Source organism: Mauremys mutica, chromosome 25 (genome assembly GCF_020497125.1).
Source record: "Mauremys mutica isolate MM-2020 ecotype Southern chromosome 25, ASM2049712v1, whole genome shotgun sequence".
Lineage (NCBI taxonomy): Eukaryota > Metazoa > Chordata > Testudines > Geoemydidae > Mauremys > Mauremys mutica.
This window is the reverse complement of record NC_059096.1, coordinates 8,500,112-8,506,455: the sequence shown is the minus strand read 5'-3', so window position 1 is coordinate 8,506,455 and position 6,344 is coordinate 8,500,112.

Genomic DNA, 6,344 nt, shown 5'->3' with positions numbered 1-6,344 from the left:
CTGAGCGAGCCACTCATGCCCACACCCACGCTGAATGGGGATGGGAGAACAAGTCCTCATTTAAGGGGGTGGAAAGAGAACCCCGGAGCCGGTTAAATAACTCCCCCCCTGTTGGTGTCACTAGGCATAACCCTAGGTAACTCGGGGGGGGGGAGGGGACCACGAGTGTCGATGAAGCCGCCCCTGCTCTAGGCCTAAGTAAACCAAGGCCCCCCCATGATGAACTTTAACTAACCTAAGTGGCTGCAAAACAGAATGTGTAACCGTTCAGTTATCAGTTGCAACACAGCTCAAACCGGTCTCAAGATAACTGCAGAAGGAAAAATCACTAACGAGCTGCAGCTGCCAAGGTTGATGTAACTGCTACAGGGGGAAGGAGGGGGGAGGAATCAGCTTGGGTATAAAAAGGGGAAACTGCTTGTATCAGCATGCTTGATTTGAGACATGTTAGCCTCCTTGCACCCGCTTTGAGATCTCAAATAAACTTTGTCTGTTTCTCCACGCTGGTGTGTTCATTGGCGCGAAGCACACCGGGCAACGAACCCTGCTGTTGCCCCCTCAGGCCCTCTGTGCAGGCAACACCCCCATCTCCACGCTCCCAGGGAGTGAATGGAAGTGACCCAGCTTTGCACCTATTTGTGGGATCCTTTAGGTGAAGCTCCGAGATCTGGCATTTTGCCTCAGAAAGATTGCAGGATTGTCCGTCCTTTGTCTGAAACCACATAGTGCAGACACTGGAGGTTGAAAAGCCATCTCAGGCTTGGATGGATGGGATAATAAACTTCCTCTGCACATTTTTTTACAGTAGTAGTCCAAAATAATGCAGTAACAACAGCAAAACTGTAATTTTTTCAGTATTACCAACTTTTCTTATAGCCCCAGCTTCTGGAGCCATATGGGAGAATATCAGTTTCTATTTAAATTAAATTTCCAGCCCAGCTGAGGGCAAAGAAAACAAAAAACTGGAAAATGTAAGTTCATTGAATCTACCTAAAAGCAAATAAAAAGACCCCCACCCCAACCTGTATTTTTTAATCTTGTGATGTTCAAGCCAACCATGATTTTGGGTGGCCTGATGCATGCTTTTGAAGGCATGGGTTAGCAACACAGTTAAGACTATGACATCAGAGTATACTAGGAACTTTTATAAAAGAGATAGCAACAATTTACAAAATAATGTTTGTGGATGTAAGTTTCAAAATAATATACAAAATATTCAAAATAATAATTTTGGATGAGAAAATGAGCCTTGGCCAGTTAGGATTATTAAAATCTCATACTTCAAAAGTACATAAATGAAAACTCCATGCTATGGTCAAAATTCCAACTTGAGTAGTTATTTCCTATAGCAGTACCCTGGCAGTTTCTGATGTACAGTATTCAGTATTATTCCCTTTCCCTCAAACTGTATTCTTGATGCTATGAGTTATTAAATACCTCAACAACTGCCACATTCACTAGAGGGGACAGTATTATAGGACCAGGCAATGACCTTTTTACCGTTATAGCACCTTCCATTGAAGGATCTCAATGTATTTTACAAACATGAGGAGGAGGTAAGAATTAGCCCAATTTTACAAAGAGGTTAAATTTCTTATCCAAGATTACATGGTCTAAATCCAGGTCTCCTGCCTCCTAGTCCCCTTTCTTCAGCACAGGTAGAACCAGTAGTAAAGGTTGTAAAGGGCTGCCTGCAAACACCTTTTAGAGGAAAGATGTAGAGAAAATGCAACTGAGTGCAAACCAAAGCACTCAGAAAATAAAAACAGCAAGACACCAACCCACCTATGTGACTGTAGAGGTTTGTAATCCAGGAGAGTCCCTCTGTGATTCAAGAACCGTCAACTTACCGCAGCTCTCTCTTCCAGAAAGCCAGTAGGGCCACAGTACATGAAAGACATGCCCTCAACCCCTAGGTATGTCTACACAGCAATAAAAGACCTGCCGGACAGCCACAGCTGGCACAGGTCAGCTGACTCAGGCTCACAGGGCTCAAGTTCTGGGGCAGAAAAATCACCCCAACTTCCACCTTTGCAGGGTCCAAGAGTTTAGGCTCCAGTCCAAGCTCAAATACCCTTGCCAGTTTTTATGTTCCTCTGCTCCCGCCAGTTGTCTTGTCTCAAGACTAAACGTGACCCCCTTTCCCCCCCCCCAACCCTTTCCTCATAGATCAGGTATTCTAAACAGTTTATCCACATCTTTCCTAAAGTCTGGTGCCCAGAAATGGGCACAGTACTCTTGCTGAGGCCTAACCAGTGCCAAATAGAACAGGACAATTATCTCCCATGTCTTACATACAACATTCCTGTTAATACACCCCAGAATGAGTGTAGCCTTTTTCACAGCATCACATTATTGGCTATAACCCCCAGATCCTTTTCACCAGTACTACCACTCAGCCCATCTTGTAGTTGTGCATTTGATTTTTCCTCCCTAGGTGAAGTACTTTGTACTTGTCTTTATTGAATTTCATCCCAATTCTCCAACTTGTCAAGGTCATTTTGAATTCTAATCTTGTCGTCCACAGTGTTTGCAACCCCCAACTTGGTGTCATTTGCAAATTTTATCAGCCTACTATCCACTTTATTATCCAGGTCCTTAATGAAAATACTGACTAGAACCAGACCCAGGACTGCTAGCTCTGTTCTCCCAGTTTGACAGCAAAATATTGATAACTACTCCTTGAATACCATGTTCCACCCAGTTGTGCACCCACCTTATAGTCATTTCAGATAGCCCACACTGCCCTCGTTTACTTATGAGACTATTGAAATATACAAAAATATTTCAAGCAGGAAATTTAAATCCTCCAATTCTCTGTATTTACAAGAGTAGCCTGGTTTGCACTGAGACCAGCACATGGGGGTGTCTAATTTTAGACTTGTAATTCTTGGCTTCTTACAAGTTCCTAAAGCTCCTGATGTTTGAAAGGAGAACAGGAGATTTGAACCTGTATTTAGAGCAGGGGTCTCAAACTCAAATGACCCCGAGGGCCGCATGAGGACTAGTGCATTGGCCCGAGGGCCGCATCACTGACACGCCCCCTTGCTGCCCCTGGCCCCACCCCCAATCCACCCCTTCCATGAGGCCCCGCCCCTGCCCTGTCTCTTCTCCACCTCCTCCCCTAAGCGCACGGCTCCCCGCTCCTCCCCCCTCCCTCCTGGAAAGTGCTAAGTGCCACCAACAGCTGTTTGGCGGCGGGAAGCGCCTGGAGGTAGGCAGAAAAAAAAATGAAGAGTAATATAGTAGTATAGTATTAAAATATAGTATGCTATTAAAAGTCAATTTATTAACTTTTTTATTAACTTCTTTAACTGTAATGTGAAACGTCAGTGCTAATTTTGACAGTCATTTCATTTTTGGCCACTTAGCTGGCAGCGTTTTGCATCAACCAGAGCATCAATATTAGGTTTGATATCCTGAGACAAAACCAATCTCAGTGTTGCTTGCAAATGTTCATCAGTGAGCCTTGACCTTAACACAGATTTGTTAATCTTCATGGAAGAGAAAAACTGTTCACATATGTATGTACTTCCAAACATTGCCATTATCCTTGCAGAAGCAGAGAATAACATGGGAAATCTTTCTTGTGAAAGAAACCTGTAGAATACTGGAATTCCAACATCTGTATACTTCTGCTTCAAAATCGTGTCACACTGAAGCTCCACTAACTCCATCTGCATTTCCTCTGCAACATTGTCAATTTCAACAGCAAATGGTGTGGAAAAAAGTTGAAAATGTGGTTCAAGTGCCTTGAAATCTTTAAACCGCACATCAAACTGTTTGTGTAAGTTAGAAATGATCTCTGCATATTCTTTCAAGGATTTGGGTTCAACTTTTCCTAAGGAATTCAGAGTTGAGAAATGGACCAAATTGCCAGCAGTCAGCTGTTTCCCCCATAAAGTAAGCTTGACTTTGAATGACTTAATACTGTCATACATCTGTGTTATCACCTGTTTTCTACCCTGAAGTTTCAAGTTCAGTGCATTCAGGTGATCAGTTACATCTGTTAAAAAAGCAAGGTTGCAGATAAAAGTGGAATCAGCAAGCTGTGGAACCTCCTTGTTTTTCATTTTCATGAATGAATCAATCTCCTCTTTAAGTGCAAAAAAACACTTCAAAACATTTCCACGACTCAGCCATCTAACTTGAGTGTGATACAGAAGTTCCCCATATTCACTGTCCATACTTGCTAGAAAAGAAGTGAACTGTCTGTGATTCAGCCCTCGTGCACGTATAAAATTAACAGTTTTAACAACTACATCCATAACTTCTTTCATTTGTAGACTTTTACTACACAGGGCTTCTTGGTGCAAAATACAATGTATACCGGTGAAGCTAATTCCTGGTATATTGAGGCTGTTCAGTTTGGTCTTCAATAATCCAACCACACCAATGTTTTCAGAGCACATTGATGGCGCACCATCCGTAGCCAAAGATACGAGTTTGTTCCATGGCAGCGCAGCTTTTTCAATGCACTCTTCCAATCCTTGAAATATGTCACGTCCCGTTGTGGTACCCTTCAGTGGCATTAAGTCTAGCAATTCTTCAGTTATATTCAAATTGCAGTCCACACCTCTAATGAACACTGCACACTGTGCGGTATCTGATACATCTGTACTCTCATCAAGAGCAATTGAAAATACTTCAAAGTCTTTTGCCATTTGAATCAATTGTTTTTGCACATTATCAGCTAAATCCGTTATCCTGCAGGCAACTGTATTTGCAGACAAGCTTATGCCTTCAAAAACTTTCTTCCTATCAGGACATAAAATTTCACTGGCCTTCATAAGACATTCTTTTATGAATAAGCCTTCTGTAAAAGGTCGTGATGATTTAGCTATCATTTCGCTTATCACAAAACTTGCTCTTACTGAATCTTCGCTAGACTTGTTAATCCCTGAAAATAAATTTCTTTGCTTGGCAAATGCTGCTTTAAGTTGCTGAACTTTTTCCTCTTGGATTTTTCCGGTGAATGCATCATATTTTTCACGGTGCATCGTGTCATAGTGCCGACGCACGTTATACTCCTTGGGAACAGCAATCGTTTGCTGACAAATAAGGCATTGAATTTTATCTTTTACCTCTGTGAAAAAATATAAATTCTCCCATGTGTCTTGGAAAACTCTCTTTTCTTCCATGAGTGTTTTTTTTTTGACGAAGTCATTTCCAAGCAGTTTTAATAAATATATACACTCAGTAATGCACCTCACTCAAAGGACAAAACACGCACTTAGATTTACTGCCAAAGGCTCTGGGAGGGAGTTTGGGTTGGGGAGGGGGTCTGGAGTGCAGGCTCTGTGCTCGGTGCAGGCTCCAGGCTGCGGCAGGGGGTGGGGGTGCAGGCTTTGGGACGGAGTTTGGGGATAGGAGGGGGTGCAGGGGTGAGGACTGTGGGGCTGAGGGTGAGGGGTTTGAGGCATTGGAGAGGCTCGGGGCATTGGAGAGTCTCAGGACTAGGGCAGAAGGGCAGGGGAAGGGCAGCCTGCCCTGGCCTTAGTGAAGGGGGGCACTAGGACCCTGCGGCAGCAGGTGATGCCGGAAGCCGGCATAGCGGAGGAGTGGAGTCAGCGTGAGCTCCGGGGCAGGCTCCTGGGCAGTGAGGGGGCAGCAAGTGGGGGCCGGGAGACACTGTGGGGAGGCGCGTGGGGGCGGCAGGTGGTGCCAGGGGAGAGACCCGGCCCCAAACATTGGGGAGCAGCGCGCGGGGAGCTTAGGCACAGAAAATAACTCGGGGAGGGGGGCGGGGGTGAGGGGAGTTTGGCGGCGACAGGAAGTAACTGGGGGAGCTCCGCGGGCCGCAGGGAAGAGCTCCGAGGGCCGCATGCGGCCCGCGGGCCGCATGTTCGAGACCCCTGATTTAGAGGGCAAGATACATTAAACTGTCCTGTGACTAGTATTACCTCCCAAAATATTAATACTGTTGTAGATTTACCCATGCCCTTATGATGCAAAGATGGGCTGTTGCCTAATGCTCTAAATTCTAGAATCTCATTTCCCCCCGCAAGGTCTCAGCACTACCAAGTGGAAAGGGCTAGGACACTAGTATTTCATCTATAGCAAGCAAGGGGGTCCTGAAGTCACTCGAAACTTGCTTGATCTCTCCGTGTAAAAAGAATGGGTATTATATAGCAATTTCTATCCAGAATGCTAGATGGGCTTATATACTGTAAAGCCGACCAAAAGATAATAGCTCTCTTGATGACGACAAGTTGCTGGAGCAGAGTGGAAAAACAGAACTCTAATGAGCTGGTTCAATGTACATTTTTAAACATAATAGTAGTTCTCATAGAAGATACAAGGGTTTAATAGAGGCTATACTCAAAAGGCACAAGGAGTCCACC